At 41.2% G+C, this 16,165-nt stretch overlaps 1 long non-coding RNA gene across 1 annotated transcript; it reads left to right on the top strand.

Annotated features, from left to right (window-relative positions):
* Window positions 1-3,212: 3,212 nt before the first annotated feature.
* Window positions 3,213-13,975, top strand: LOC114604725 (uncharacterized). Its single transcript, XR_013394192.1, has 3 exons — window positions 3,213-3,369; window positions 6,276-6,386; window positions 11,827-13,975. It is a non-coding gene; the product is annotated as an uncharacterized LOC114604725 (long non-coding RNA).
* Window positions 13,976-16,165: the final 2,190 nt, after the last annotated feature.

Genomic DNA, 16,165 nt, shown 5'->3' with positions numbered 1-16,165 from the left:
TCTGATTAACCACTGTGGGAAATGTGACACGGAATTGGATAAGCCTTCGGTCTGATCTAGCAGGGCTGTTCTTAACCATAAGAATGATTTATGTTATAATGATGTGGCTATAAAGTAGTGATAGAAGAGGGCACATCTTGGATGTATGAAGCCATTCTGTTCTGATTAATGAATTTGCCCATTATTTCTCATCTTGGAAAATAGTATGGTGGATAGCATGAATGAGTTGCTATAAGCATAAACTGCTATTGGTTTTACTCATTTTCCACTTATATTTTGCCGTTTCTCCAAGGAACTCAAGGCAGTGTCTTCCATCATCCTCATAATTTGATCCTCATAATAACCCATGTGAGATAGTGATTGGCCCAAGGTAATCCAGACAGCCTTGTGGCTGAAAGGGGATTGGAACCCAGATCTTCCAGGTCCTTGTCTAGTACTCCCAACTCAGTGGCTCCCAAATCTTTCCCCTTATGGACCATTTGAAAATTACTAAAGATACTGATGATTTTTTTTTACTATTGTAGCAATTGCAGTGCGCTGTGTTAGATGCTATACGATTTTGAACTGAATGAAGCACTGGTCTGCAAACCACAGTTTGGGAAACCCCTGCTCTAACCACTACAGAACACAGTTCCTTATGAATGTGCCAGAAGTTTGTGAAATCATAGTGCTCCACTCAAAACCAATTCAAATAATCGTGTTAACATCTACTATACAGTGGGGTATTTTCTGCAGTTATTAAAAATTACCCAGTCTGCAATACTACAGATAAAGTCTTTTAGACACATGAGCAGAATAGTCATTTTCCACTTAACACTCATTTTATCATGTTGACCTTACCTCTGCAAGCTTTCATATTTTGGAAAGTTTTCAATTGTGTTCGGGGAGATAATAAATTTCACAATTCTTCCCTTATTCCAAGCATGTGTGTGTGTGTGTGTGTGTGTGTGTGTGTGTGTGTGTACACATCCATACTGTCCCATGGCATATTCTCCTACCCGCCTCTGATTTTTCTCAATGTTGTCTGGATTGCTCAATCATCCTTCCCAGGCTTCAAGGCTTTCTTTGTGCTTCCTTGTGGTCAGGACCTTTGGCATTCCCGAAGCTCTCCCTGACCCGATTCTGCTTTGGGCTGCATCCGGTGTGGGCTACACAAACAAAAGTTCACTTCAGCGTCAATCGAGGGAAACAAGTGCCTGAACACAAAGCAAGAGAAGTCAAGCAAATACCTTCCCAGGGCTCTCAGTTCAATCATCACAGCCGAACTCAACAAGGGAGCCCAGAGAAAGAGTTAGGAGGGGAGAGAAGAGACCTGCTTTTCTTTCATGTAAAAAAGAAAAAGGCGAGCCCAACTTACTTTATATTTTCAAGGCAACAGAACGTCAAGGAAAGTTGTGTTGCCTAAGGCTGCAATGCAGCAAGGGGATTTAAATGTAACCTCGGTGTACAGAAACAGGAAGTCCCTTAATTCATTCAATATTTCATTAGAAATCTCTTAATGCTGGTCTTATTCCTAAAGGTAAACATCTCGGAGGCTCTTCAGAGCTTGTATTTCATTATTTAATAATCTGTTCTCAGTAATACGACTCCCCAGGTTGGAACTTGCAGCCATGTCTGTCCGCATGCTGGAAATATTAGCAATCCAGGAATTGTTAAATAATTAAGTTGCTGGTGCCTGTAAGTGTTAGGGCAGGAATCACTCAACTTTTCATATTATTCCAAACAGTCAGGGAAGGATGGTGCTGCAGAAAAAGAACAATAAATATCACAGACTAAGTCTTGTCAAAGGGTTTGTGTGGAGTGTTTTAAAAAATAAATAAAAATTAAGTGGCAGATTAGTCTTACACTGCCTCATAGGAATGGGGCAGAAATCTGATTCAGCTCATATTAAAAAGCAAACCTACTTAATTTGCACTTTCTGAAACAATACACAAACCGAAACACAGCCATCCTTTTAAATTTGCACATCTCTGAATTTTGCAATGCAGTTCCCAGCCATGAAATGTGTACAAAACCATGGCTTCATATTCTGGCTTGTTCTGGAGTCATTAATAATAGTTTCCTGGTTTGGACAAAACAGGAAACTGGACTGAATGGGATATTTCTTGGTTTGGTTTGCTCGTGTGAATGGAGAAGAGAAGAAAAGTTGCATGTATGGTCAAAAGACCTGCTCATATCTTGGCTTTTCAAGCCAATATGATCAACTGAATGTGATCATGGTGTTGCCCTCCACATTCCAGACATGTGGTGTGCTTCAACATGCATTGATTCATAGACCAAGTGTGGGGAACCTCAGGATTAGGGGCCAAAGGTGACCTTCTAAGCCTCTCAATTTGGCCCTTGGGACCTAACCCTGGTCACACCTCCTTCCCAGCCAGACCCCATATTGGCCCTGCATCACAATAACCTTGGGTACTTTTGCCTGGTGTTATGTACTGAGTTGAATAGGATCTAAAATGCAGCAGTCTGATTGGTCGTAGAACAATAGGATTCAGAATGCAGCAGTCTGATTGGTCCTAGAACAATGCAGCAGTATGAGTGGTCCGCAGGAGCCACCCAATCCAGCTCCAGGTGGAAGTGAATCCGCAACCTGATTGGCCTACAGGAGAATCCTGGAATTAGCCAATCACATGCTGCCCATTGTGTAAATAATGTATATAAAGCAGATATTTTGGGGAAACTTTCATTCCTCACTACTATGAGCTGTATAAAGAGCATGAAATCCACAATCGACTCCGAGTATATGTCACCTGGCAAGGTTGCATCTTACTTCCCTGGATGGAGCATGCAGAGGTGTGTGTGTGTGTGTGTGTTGAAACTAGCCTACTGTATGAAGGTAAACTTGACATTCATTGCTCCACCCACTTTTGTTCCTGGCCCCACCCATCACTGGCATCTGAACCCTGGAAGGTTGGCCAGAAGAAAATGTTGTCGTAAAGCTGAGAGAGGTACCCCACTTCTATTGCAGATCTGCAAGGCTGACAGTGATCTGAATGTCTGTGCCATTGACATGGCGGGAACCTCTATATGCATATCGGACCTCAGCATTTTATTATGTTACATCCCACTTACCCTGCATATGGTGTTCCTATCAGAATGCCTGTTGCAACATACACAGAGTGAAAACAATCAATGAACGAAGAACATTCCTGCAGTGACCATTTTTGGTCAAGAAATGTGTGTGGTCACTCTGGGGCTGCTCTCTGTGCTCCTTCGAGGAATTCAGCAGTTTCCATTGGCAATGAAAAGAACCGCTGCGACAGCTGCAGAGGCAGATCCAGAAGTCCTTTAATTTAAAGTCTGTGGGCATAGACACCCGATCAAATTTGCCAGCAAGGGCTTGAGAAAGAACAAGACGTACAGAGACAGGTACTCATAAAGGACATTCTTCATTGGAACTAATAGGCAAATTAGCCAATTCCTCTTTTAAAGTTGTATGGTACAATTGCCTCGAGACATCATTTAAATCCGTTATGGGTTTTCTCATGTTGCAACAATTTCAATTGTTCTTTGAGGGTGGGGAAGGGTTGGGGGGGGAGCCTGTTTCGGGTGCTTATAAGAATCTACTCAATAGTTCTACAAACTTTGCTGGGCATCATTAAAAGTAGAAACTAATGCAACATGCCAGGCTCTGGACTATTATAAATCAGTTGGCACCAGCATTCTTGACATTAAATCCCTTTTCTTCTCTCTGACTCCAGTTACTAATTATACTGTACCAATAATAGGGGGAGGAAATCCATCATTAACTTTCAGTATTGAAAAATATTCCAACAGCAGCTCTGCTGTACAATATTTGTTGTATAATATTCCAAGAAAGCGTGTGTCTAATATGCCCCACTGTTTTGAAAATTAAACCAGAAGATCCTTCACAAAGGCCATTTTATTCTACAGTAGGATGAATAGGCTGCAATTTGATTGTATTGCAACAAAAGTCCATCACTAGCCACATTTCTCAACTGGATGTGGCTGTTAGGCATGAGAGGGAAGCTGCCATTGACACCTTTGGGTGGTGCAATTTTAGAGCTAAATTTAAAAAGTAAAAAGGTATGCAAGGGCAAGTATAGCTTTCAGCATTTAGCATAACACAAAACATTTAACATCACATGTAGGTTGTTTCAAATAGCCACAATATAGGTGAACTGAAAATAACACTAATATATAATTATCCAGGTCTTCTTTTACCCTACATAAAATCCTAAACAGGTTTAGAAATTTCTGTATCAGCTCACCTTTCTTAATATTAAGTTGCCTCTCATTCTTTCTTAACACATGTCACTTTTTGCAGAAGGGCCTGAGATTCTTGTTCATTTCAATTCTTGCTTTATTTTCTGAATCTATATAGCTGTCCCATAATATAAGTTCTCTGGGTAGCTCACCATATAGATACAACTAAAATACAGCGTAAGACGATGCAAAGTATTATTGTACAAGCAAACAGAATGGAAGCAACTTGAAAGGCTTTTGAATTTAACAACAGTGCATCAGTAACATGATTTCATTTCCTGGAAGTCAAAAAGCCTATTTTGGGATTTAAGTGGCATGTAAATGAAGTTGTTGTTGTTGTTGTTGTTGTTTGTTTGTTTGTGATGGCAGTTTCCAGCCCATGGGGTTGTATAGTGGAGGGTCTGGGTCAGTTGTTCTGCTACTTAGGAAACTGGCTTAAGCTGGAAACTTGCTATGAAAATAAGATTCTACAAGAACTTTGTAGAAAAGAAAAAGTATTAAGAAATGTGAATATAGAACACTTTAAAACAGGCTGTGAAAACTGCTGGTTGGTTTCCTGGAAAACAACTGCAAACATCTCACTCACACAAGCAGAGAATTGTCTTCCATAGAAGCAGCTGTTATGTCAAAGCACTGGTTGTCTAACAAGTTGCACAAGACACCAATTATGATCCTTCCTGAACTGGAAAATTGGCCACCTTGTGCTCTTCTTGCTCCCAACAACAACAGAGGAGACACAGATGACTGAGAAGTAGGACATTGGAGGAGAGGGGGAGAAAGCTAATAAAGAATAAGGAAAATGGATGAAATGTCCATTTTTCTTTTAACTAGCTGTAAAAACAAAACAATGGTGTGATTGCAATTAATATGCCTGGTTTTATGTAAATATCAGCTGTAAGTCTCTGGATCAGGATCTGGAGAACAATGCTCAGGGAGGGAAAGTTCCCTTCATTGCAACCTGCCTCTGCCATGTAGGCCATTAAACTTTTACTCCTAGATGTCTACCCTTGGACTATCTCCATGCTAGCACAGCCATGTACTTTGGCAGGCTGAGGATAACTTGGCAATTTTGAATGCGTCTTGTTACATAGCAAGCATTCCCAGTGTTGGTGTTGTCCTCTGTAATCATGAATACAACACTTGCTGATCATTTCAAAATTATTTAAAGAGGGGGGAAAGAGCTTAAGTAGATAGCATTTTCTTGTTGAACTTTTGAGCACCTAGGATTGAAGAAATTCAAATTGAGACCTCCGGATTCAGGCCATTAGTTGTATTCAGGCATTCTTGTCCTGAGAGGAAGCAAAAGTATGGGGTTTTTTCCCCCAGGATTCCAGGATTCCTCCCAGACCATTCAAGGGAATTTCTTCAGTCTGGAGCCATGTATATCCATGTATTGGAAGCCACCCAGAAAACTTTGTGTTATGGGATGGCATACAAATACTGAAAATCAACCAATTAGGAGGCTTAAACTCACACCTCCTTCAGCTGAAAGGATGGGAAGTGAAGATATTTGGTTCTTCTGACTCAGTAGCTGCAATGATAAGAGATTTGTTGGAGCAGTATTGGATTCTTGTATGCATAGATACTTGTTTAGGTTGGGATCAACATGATGATAACTTGAGTTCATGTACAGCCTTATTATTATTATTATTATTATTATTATTATTATTATTATTATTATTATTATTATTTTATAAAAACACAATATATCTCTGATGCTTTCTCTGTCCTCCAAAGGAAACTATTCTTGCAGAGGCCATTTTATTTTGCTGTACCTTGAACTTCAGAACAGAACTCCATTTGCTACACAAACCTTTTCAAGGGACATTCTGTTCTTTCTAAAATCTGCTACCAACTGCTTGTAGATTAAACTAATCATTTCAACCCAGTCACTGCAATCCTTCCTGCTATGACCTTTTTATCATGATATGCAGATCTTTTCGAGCTTTTTCCTGGTTTCCAAATTAATCAGAAACTGGGTTGCTTTCCTTTTAATTGCAATCATTATGAATATCTGTCAAGCGTTTTTCTTGTGTTCAACTTTACAGGTGATACAGACCCATATATTGAAACCGTTTAACATCCCAAGCAGCTTGAAATCTGGTCAGCGCTGATGAACAATGGGGAAGAAGAATAATGACTATCCCCACTTCAAAGAGGTATCAACATCTATTCTTGCCACTGTGTTTTTAAAAGAATTTGGCTGGCTGGCTTCCTTGCTTGATGGAAATGCCAGATTTGTTCCTGCTGATACTTATTTAACTTTAAGGTTTTGTTTTGTTTTGTTTTAAAAAAGACTATAAGATTCACTAGAAGTTTTAAGTTAAAACATTCAAGTGAAATTATTTATTAAGCAATTACATGAAATTGTTTTAAAAAAACACCCACGATGTGCCAAAGAGGAAGCTGCAGCCCACTGAACAGGCACGCAAACCCATCAGCCACCTCTCTATGGCTGCTTCTCCTTTTCCCCTGAGGGCATAGGCACTGTTCAGTTTGTAATAGAGTGGAAGATTTTTTATCTGAGATGTGAAGTCCAGCCACCTACCAGCCCTTTATTTATTATTATTGGGGAGGAGAGGGTACAGTACAATGCTGTTCCCCTTGTTCAGATTCTGTGGTAAACTAGAGGGGAGTGTTGAAGGAGCCACCTTGGTGGATGTCACTCTGCATCTCCATCTTCCAAGACCTCTCATGCTTCTGCAAAGAGCTACGAAAGGGCCTCCCCAGCTCCCAGCTAGGCAAATGTCTGTTGTTGCTGTTTTGTAGGAGTGAGACATGGCCGGGCACGGCAGGAGACGCCATTTTCTGGTTTGCCTCAGGCAGCAAAAGGTCTTGGGTCGGTCCTGCATGAGGGCTAGTTGGCTGAAGAGATCCTTGAAAGAGGGAAAGGGTAGATAGCCTCAAGGTTTTTAGGAAGCTACTTTCTGAAGACAGGTGAAATTTCCAAAAGACCATTTTCAAAAAAAAAGGAAAAGAAAACCACAGAGTCTTCAGATTGCAGGGATTAAAGGAAAACCTTGAAGAACAAAGGAACCAATCCAACAATCTATGGCAGGGTTTGATAGGTTGCCTGGATTGGCTATCTTCTGTGATAAGGATGAACCAGACTACAGTAAGGTCCAGTGTTTTGAACACCAGCCCTTACAGTAATGAAACATGATGGGATTTGCTCATCATTCAACGACAAGGTTTTTTAAAAAAAAAATAAAAAAGACTGTCACGCTGCAGCTAAAATTACAATAATTCTTTTAATGACAGGATAGCTATCAGCCCTCTCCAACACTGCTAATGACTACGAGTTGCTACTCTTGTACTACATGCAATACCCCTTGGGCCCATATAGCATTCAGCAGCAGCAAAAGACTTTGCAAGTGCCCCAATTATGATAAACTTTGTTTTCAGATATAATTCACCATTCACCACTGTTGAGGAGTGCAACTCGCGAAGTGATGCTTCTTCAGGCTCCTTTTACCAAAGGAAAATGGGGAAATGGTGGTGGAGGAAAGCAGTCTTCTATTTAAATGAGTAAGAAATAGAGTAGAGATGAGCTCTCCACTTAATCATTTCAGTTCCTATGTTCTTTAGTGTTCAAACTGGGTGAAATCACAACAGTTACAGACACTGTAAGCCATGAATGGGAGACCTGAGGCTGTCTTGATACTGCTGGATGTCAATTCACATACACAGTGTTCTGGGCCCAGGAAATCTTGCTGGTATTCCTGGATGGGAGTGACGAGAATATGTACATTATCCAAAGAAAGTTTGATAGGTAAAGAGAGGCTGGTTCTCAAATGGAATGTCCCACTTTTCCTTTGGACGTCTCTATTTTCATCAGAGAACTGTTGGAAGGTATGGTAGGACATCCCTATTTTTCATCGGAGAAATGTTGGAGGTATGTTTTCATGAGAACCATGAATTTTCCTTGGTAGGATGTAGATCCTGGGCCACCACAGACAAATGGATACAGCCGTTTAGAATACCATTTTCTTTCCCATTGTGATGAATTGGATCAGGATTAAACAGCAGTTTTTCCTGGGGAAAGTGGTGGGACCAAAAAAATACCCCACCCCACTTTCAGACCCGTGCCTAGCAATCACGGACTTGTGCTTAGAATCATGGCACAAATAGAAGTGTGGATGAGCCCTCAGTTGTACAATTAGTCTGCAGCAAAAATAAATAAACTGTCCTTATGTGGTTCTTCTGTCCTTATGTGGTCAATGTAATTCGAGACCAGATGGCTTTTGCAATTTAAGTGTCATGAAGAGAAAGGACTTTGGGTGGCTTTTAAACTTTCACATCCAACTTGACTACATGTCGTACATTCTGTTCTTCTGATTCTACAGTATTTTTTTTGCACTTTTCTCAGAAGCGTTCTTCACAGCCTTTTCCCGCTTTATTGCTTTGCTGCTGCTGCTTGACTGCTTTTAAGCAGGGCTCCTAATTGAATCTGGTTCCTAAATCAACAGCAAAGGCTCATATTCTAAGCTGGAAAACATTCCTTAGGGGTAAATATTGGATGAAGTTAAGTGAATCACCAGAAGCAAATATTTGTATTAATACCAATGTGGGTAGCCTAATACACATTACTGAAGTTGCCTCATGGGGTACTAATATTTTTAGGGGTGCTATAGGAGCAGCATGCGATCTCTTCTTAGGTGTAACATTAGGAACTCTTGCAATGTCCCACAGAATAGTAGAAGACAGCTTTGGAAATGTGCAGTACAACACTGCTGCTTAAAGTGACCTAAAATTCCAAATTGGTACCGCAGTATGTCTAAATATTATTTATTTAAAATGAGACTAGGTAACCTCAGACTCAGGGCCTGAATATGGCTTTCCATGCCTCTGTATCTGGTCAGTAGTGTTCCCAAGCCACACTTCTCACTGGTCCTGCCTCACACCTCAAATATTTTTGCCTGGCTGGAATGTGTCCTTGAACTCTGCTTGTCTGGATGGAGGGCAGAAAGAGGTGCATATACAGCCTTGTGTGAATTAATTGAAACAAACAATGAATTTAGTAGTTTATTGTACAAATTTTGTACATGTACAAAACTCACATATATGTACATTAGTAATGGATATGACCTCCGCTATTTTTAAGCAGCATTTGAACACGGTTTGGCATGGAGTCTACTAGTTTCGAACATTCAATGTTGATTTTTGGATCCCTGTACCACACTTGAATCAGCGCCTGAATGGGCTTCTCCATAGTTGCATAGTCTACAGCACAGAGGCAACTTTTGCATGTAGCCCACAAATTCTTTTCTCCACTGGTCTTTCGTCCATTCCTTGTACTTTTTTGCCCATTTATACCGCTTTTCTAAATAAAAGCTATTTATTGACAGGTCTTTTGGCTTTTGGCTTTTCATCTGACCGCAATAAGGAGCCTGCAAACTGTAGAGGAACTGATTTGGATTGCTTTCTCCTTCAAATCCATATTCAATGTGACACTCGTCTTGTGAGGATCCTTTTTGCTTTGTCAAAGCAAGAAAGCGTCATCTCTAGGAGTTGTTTTCTTCTCACGACCACACTTTCCTTTACGTTTAGGAGAAACCGATCCGGTTTCCTGCTTCAGCTTGATAACATGGCTGACAGTTGCTAAACTCACACCAACCACTGAAGCAATCTCTCGATACGTCTTAGCTGTGTGTTCGTGCAGAGTTACAATCTTCATACATTTCCTAGGTGTCACATCCATCTCGAACAGCGGTCGAATCAAAAGCTGATGCAATACAGTAGCTGCTGACATAACGATTGCATCATTAAAACATAAAAAATGATCAAACTGACTTTTTGTGTTTGCTTTGAGTACAGAATTACGAGTAAGATAGAAAACATGCTTTGTTTCAATTAATTCGCACAAGGATGTAGAAACTAGCCTAGTGCACAAGGGTAAAAATTTGCACAAAGCACGAATGGAAGCAAAACTTGGTAACAGTGAGTTTGTGGTTTGTTTGGAGTGAGACAAACCACAAACCTGGTTTCACATGTAATTAGTCAAAGCTTGATTTAGGCCCTGGTAGCATGGCAGGGATGTGGGTGGCGCTGTGGTCTAAACCACAGAGCCTAGGGCTTGCCAATCGGAAGGTCAGCAGTTCGAATCCCTGCGACGGGGTGAGGTCCCATTGCTTGGTCCCTGCTTCTGCCCACCTAGCAGTTCGAAAGCATGTCAAAGTGATAGTAGATAAATAGGTACCGCTCCAGCGGGAAGGTAAACAGCATTTTGTGTGCTGCTCTGGTTCACCAGAAGCAGCTTAGTCATGTTGGCCACATGACCCGGAAGCTGTCTGCGGACAGATGCCAGCTCCCTCAGCCTATAGAGTGAGATGAGCGCGCAACCCCAGAGTCGTCCACGACTGGACCTAACGGTCAGGGGTACCTTTACCTTTACCTTTACCTTTAGCATGGCAGTAGCAGAACTGATGGAGGAATGACTTTCTAAATGTGTAAATTGAGTATGTGAAATTGCCTTAAACGGAATCAGATGTTTGGTTTTTCTGGCCCAGAACATGTCTGTCTAACAGGCAACAGTAGTCCAGGACCTGGAGGTCTCTGACCTTCAGCTGAAGGAATCTTCTGCACTTGATGAATGTGCTCTACAACTGCACTACGGTCCCCTGTTGGTACTATATAAACAGATAGAACACCAACTATAGCAAACAGAGACTGGTGCAGTTACCGTATGTCAAGATCTGTGAGACTAAAGTATTGTCAGCAGCACTTCCATGGGCCAAGAGTGTGCAAAGAATACAGTTGCGTGTAATTCTATTATTGGGCCACTTATGCACTGCTAGCTTTTCAAGAGGGTTCACTGCATCTCTGTAACACTTTTGCCCATTGAATAAATAAGTAAATGCAGCTGCCCTGTGGTGGCACTGTTGATAATGTCACTTTGTTATCTTGGATGTGGCTTAAAATAAACGGCTGCCTGGATTTTTCAACAGAGCATCAAGGGAAGCAGTGGCTTTGCACCTCCTATAAATAAAAGCAGCTCTGTCTCAGGAGTGAGGACTGCCAAGAAACACAGCATGTACAGCCCTCCTCACACTAGATATGGGGACCAAGGACCGACTTTGTGCAAACGCAAAGTAGCTTGCAATGATGTTGAACCCCCTGCCAGAGGGACTAAAGGTGCTATTGATTTTGAATCAAGATTTCAAATGGATTTGAACCATGATCCCAATCACACTTACTGGAGGAAGACATGCTGGAATAAATGGGACTTTCTTTTAAATGTGTTCTGACTTATTCACAACTTGTGCTGGCATTACTATTTTAATTTCCTGTTTGTGCATGATGACACCATGCGCATGTGCCATATGCCTCAAAAGGCAACAGTGGGAATGAAGCTATTTTTCTAGAAGAGTGCCAATGTTGTCTATCACACATTTCACACAATTTTTCACACCGTATTTTCAATCCATCATAGCCAAGGGGTTTTTTTTTTTTTGGTCAATGCTTGTCGCATGTTTTTCTGTGATCTAAGATATCATCAAGAGGTTGGAAACTCACCCAGGCATGATGATGATGCAGGATAAGCTACAAGAGACAGACATTCAATTAAATAACCATCATTCATTATGCTCTCATTCTCAGGGTCGTCCAATGAAGCTGAATGTCGGATGACTCAGTACAGACAAAGGAAAGTACTTCACATAGCACGTAGTTAAACTACGGAATAATTTGCTCCCTTGGAAAAGCATAATGACCACTAACTTGGGTGGCTTTAAAAGAGGATGAGACAAATTCATGGAAGAGAAAGCTATCAGTGGATACCGTCCACAATATACGTAGCTGTGTTAAACCTCCACTGTCAAAACAAGTATGCTTCTGAATACCAGACCCTGGGAATCAGAAGGGGGGAGAATGCAGTTTGCGCTCAAGTCCAGCTTGCAACCTTCCCATGGGCATCTGCTTGGCCACTCTGAGAACAGGATGCAGGGCTATATTTGTCTTCTATTTGATCCAGCAGGTTTCTTCTTGTTCCAAGGACTAAAGGCTCCATACAATTCTGCCACCACAGGGAACCTGCTGCAAATAACTTCCATATGACTGAGGTGATGGAGAACAGCTGGAATTCACATGGTTGCTCCAAAATGCAGGGAAAATCTCCACACTGGCACCAAAAGCCCCGAGGACTGTGCCAAATGGTGTGGTTTATTGATTTCAAATGTTAAAACTGCTGCACAAAAGACTACCACGTTGATTTAATCTACTCAGTGAATTGCTGCTTTCAGCCTTAACACGATACAAAATTAATAATTGGTAAAACTAAACAAAGAGGGCTTAAAAAAAAACCCTACTAATGCAAATTAAGCAGGCAGACAGATAAACAATTTGTGATTTCTAAAGCAGTGCACTGCTTTCTCTCTACCTTAGCTCTAAACACATGTGACTTGGTAGCCACAAGTTAGAAGTCATTAGTCTCTTGCAATTGCAAATGTCACGAGAAACAGCCCTTAGCAGGGCCAGCCCACTCAAGAAGCGGAGTGAAGCAGCCATCTCAGTTGGCGGAAGCCCCCGAGGTGGTGCCCCTGTGAGTGCCTTGCCACTTCTGCCACCAATTTCTGGAGAAATCTCACAGAGCACAAGAGTGAAAAATTTCACTAGATTTCAGCAAAGATCATAAATGGGCACTGATGCCTGTGCTGCTTCTCCCCCAGCAGCGGAAGTTGCATGGCAAGAGATGTGGCAGCAGTGCCAGGGGCGGTGGCAGCACAGCAGATGGCATGTCAGAGCAGGGTTCCACTTCCCATCTCGCCTCATGCAGTGAAACATGACACACGTCTTATGTCCCTTAGTACATCAGTGGGTTGCATATTCTTGAATCCATGGCTATTATCACCATCACCATTGCTGTTGCTAAATCAGTTTGTGAAGAAAGGGCCAAAAATACATTGTACAAAAATCTAATATTTATTTTAGGAAAGTTGTTTACCTGTTTGTTTGGCATTTGGAAACCTTTTAAGATACTGTAACTAGACTTTTCATGATGGTTCCTGAAATCAAGGAACAGGTTTTCCTGTGTTTGGATGCAACCGGACACTGTTTTAAAACAAGATGGCAGAATGAACCTTTCAAAACTGCCCTGATTTTAAAACTGCACTGATTTTGTTTGTTTGTTTCCTAGAATTCCCAAGCAACACTGGATAGGAAGCTGTTAGTTAAATAGGCGTAGTCTTTAAGCATGCAGTGTGAAGTCAATGAAGTCAAACTCTAGGTGCATTTTGACTGCAACCCTACACCTGCTTAACTGAGAGTAAATCCCACTGAACTTACTTATTTTGATGTATTTTTAATCTTTGTTGGAAGCCACCCAGAGTGGCTGGGGAAACCCAGCCAGATGGGTGGGGTACAAATAATAAATTATTATAATATTATTATTATTACTTCTGAACAGACATGAGCAGGATTGCATTGTTCTTCATATAAGTCTACATTAGTATGGCCCACTAATGCCTGAGCACTCTGAAAGTTATGCTGTGCCTTTGTTAGCCCCTTTCATCACTGCAAAAATAAAACTATGCTCCTTACCTTGGAGAAATGAGAAGAGAAGGCCATCACAAGCAAGAGAAGGCCATCACAAGCAGGAGGAAACCAGTTTTTCTCCATAGATATTTATCATTGTTAGTTAGAAACTTAATGTTATTATGAAGGGAGAAGCAGCAGGAATAAATGACAGTAGGCTAGCAGTGTCAGATATTTGGGGAATGTGTGTGTGTGTGTGTGTGTGTGTGTGTGTGTGTGTGTGAAAAAGCCCTTAGATACCTGCCTAATGAGACAGGTGGCAGAAAGCCAGGCCAAAGCTCTCGTGAAATCTCCGAAGTGCATTGCAAAGAAAGTGCTCCAACTCAGCCGGATCCCGTGGTTCAGTCTGAGAGTTGAAAGGGTACGGAAGAGGAGCCTTCACCTGTTACAAGGAGGACAGCCCTGGCTGACTTCATCTCGTATGCATGGCGCATAGTTGCAGTCTAACTTTATGACTTTTAATGACTCCGGAACACCTCATCACTTGTGAAGGAATACGCTGGAGTTTGCCTTCACTCAGCTTGACAAGGTGATGGGGAGTTATACATTGCCCTCCCCTTTTCCCACTCTTACATGAAAACACTTGTCAGTTCTATCAAATTTGGTAAGACAAGTACCCATGACACCTTGGGGAGAAATGTAACTCAGTTGACACCCAATGCATACGCACACAGCACATGCAGCAACATATATACACACACACACACACACACACACCCTGGAAATGGGGAAAGGCATATATATATATATATGCCTTTCTCCATTTCCAGGATGTTCTCCTGCAGTGAGCATATTAGATGATTAAAAGCACCACAGACCTTTCTCAAAGCAATGAAGGACAATTGTCTATAGCACTGATGTACAACTTTTTAAAATATTGTGGCTCTTTAGGAAATGGTAGCAAAAAATAACTATATGCCTGATAGCTGAGTTTAATTTTTTTTAAGTCCTTTAAAAACACTACCTTTAAAAATAATTGTAGGAATTCTAATTAGTTTACAATGATCCAGCTTTTAAAAATTGCCTAACTCTATGTGTACAAAATTACTGTTGCTGTGTGTCCAGTACTCGGGGACCAGGGCCCTGTGATGTGCCAGTGTGGGATCCAGATTTATATCTCCTCCTCAGCCGTGAGGCTCACTATTGATTTGGTTTTTTATATTTCTATGCTGCTTTTCATTCAAATGACTCCCAAAGCAGCATACAAACAATAACATGATAGAACATACTAGAACATCACAAATACAGCATAAAACATATTGAATAATTAACAATCAGTGAAACAATTACAGTCTTTAAACACTGCTAACAAAGCAGCAACTAAACAATAAGCTAAACGTCACAGTTAAAGCAAAAGTCATATCATATGTTTAACAAATCAATGCAGCATTTGCAATCTTTAAAACAATATTAACAACATTAACAAAATAGAAACCCAAAAATAAACTAAGCACTGTTAAGTTCATACACAAACTCTCTCCACACCCCATGACTTATAACCTTCACTCTATTCAGCTCATTGAAATACACATCTAAATAATGCCCGTGACAGCAACTCCCTTCAGAAGGTACCTCTGGCTGGAGGTGCGGCAGCAAAGATGGAATCAACCACCTGCTGATGGCAAACAGAGTCTCCCTCTCCTCACAGTTCTTCCTCTGGAAACAGCTCCCTTATGAAGGCTCCTAGGGCTGGATGGTGGGGCAAGGCAGGTAGAAAAAGCCATTACCTCGCACTATGTAGCTGAAGGCTACATAGGCCTGAATTGCAGGACGCAATCTGTTTACAGAACACTTTTATGAAGAAGAAAATATCCCAGTAGCTCAAGAGTGCTGTTTATGGATGAGGAATCCATTGGGATTGGCAATAGGCCTGGTGGCTTAGAAGTGGACTTTGGAGCTCCTACAACATCCAGCACAAACACACTTTTTAAAGAAAAGTGTCTGTAGGGTACATACGTACAGGATATGCATCTGTCTGATTTAGAAGCTATTGAATTCTTTTACAAGATGCCGTTTCAGGTCAGTGTTGTAGACACAGTATGTTGGTATCGTAAGTCTGAATTTGGGCCAGAACATCAGCATCCATCCTCCCATGCTCCCTCCCCATCCCAAAAAGTTCAGTGTTCGAAAGCACCCACTCCTGAGAAATGGCTGGTCTGTTGGCATTTCTGAAGACTCTTTGGCATCTCTGAAGAATCTGGACTGGCCAAGTTCCTGCCACCAGTTTATCAAGGGAAAGGGGATTCAAGATATCACAATATGAAGGGTATTTATTTGAAAAGATAGAAATGAAAGTCACCATTGCTTTTGTTGGTGTTGCAATAGCCAATGATGTGAGCCCATTTCCTGTAGTAAACAATGGACACACTTTGTCACCACAATTTGCAGAGGGGGGAGTTGAAAATGG

The sequence above is a fragment of the Podarcis muralis genome, chromosome 9 (assembly GCF_964188315.1).
Source record: "Podarcis muralis chromosome 9, rPodMur119.hap1.1, whole genome shotgun sequence".
Classification (NCBI taxonomy): Eukaryota; Metazoa; Chordata; class Lepidosauria; order Squamata; family Lacertidae; genus Podarcis; species Podarcis muralis.
The sequence above is the reverse complement of the archived record's forward strand: the minus strand, read 5'-3'. Positions and strand labels throughout refer to the sequence as shown.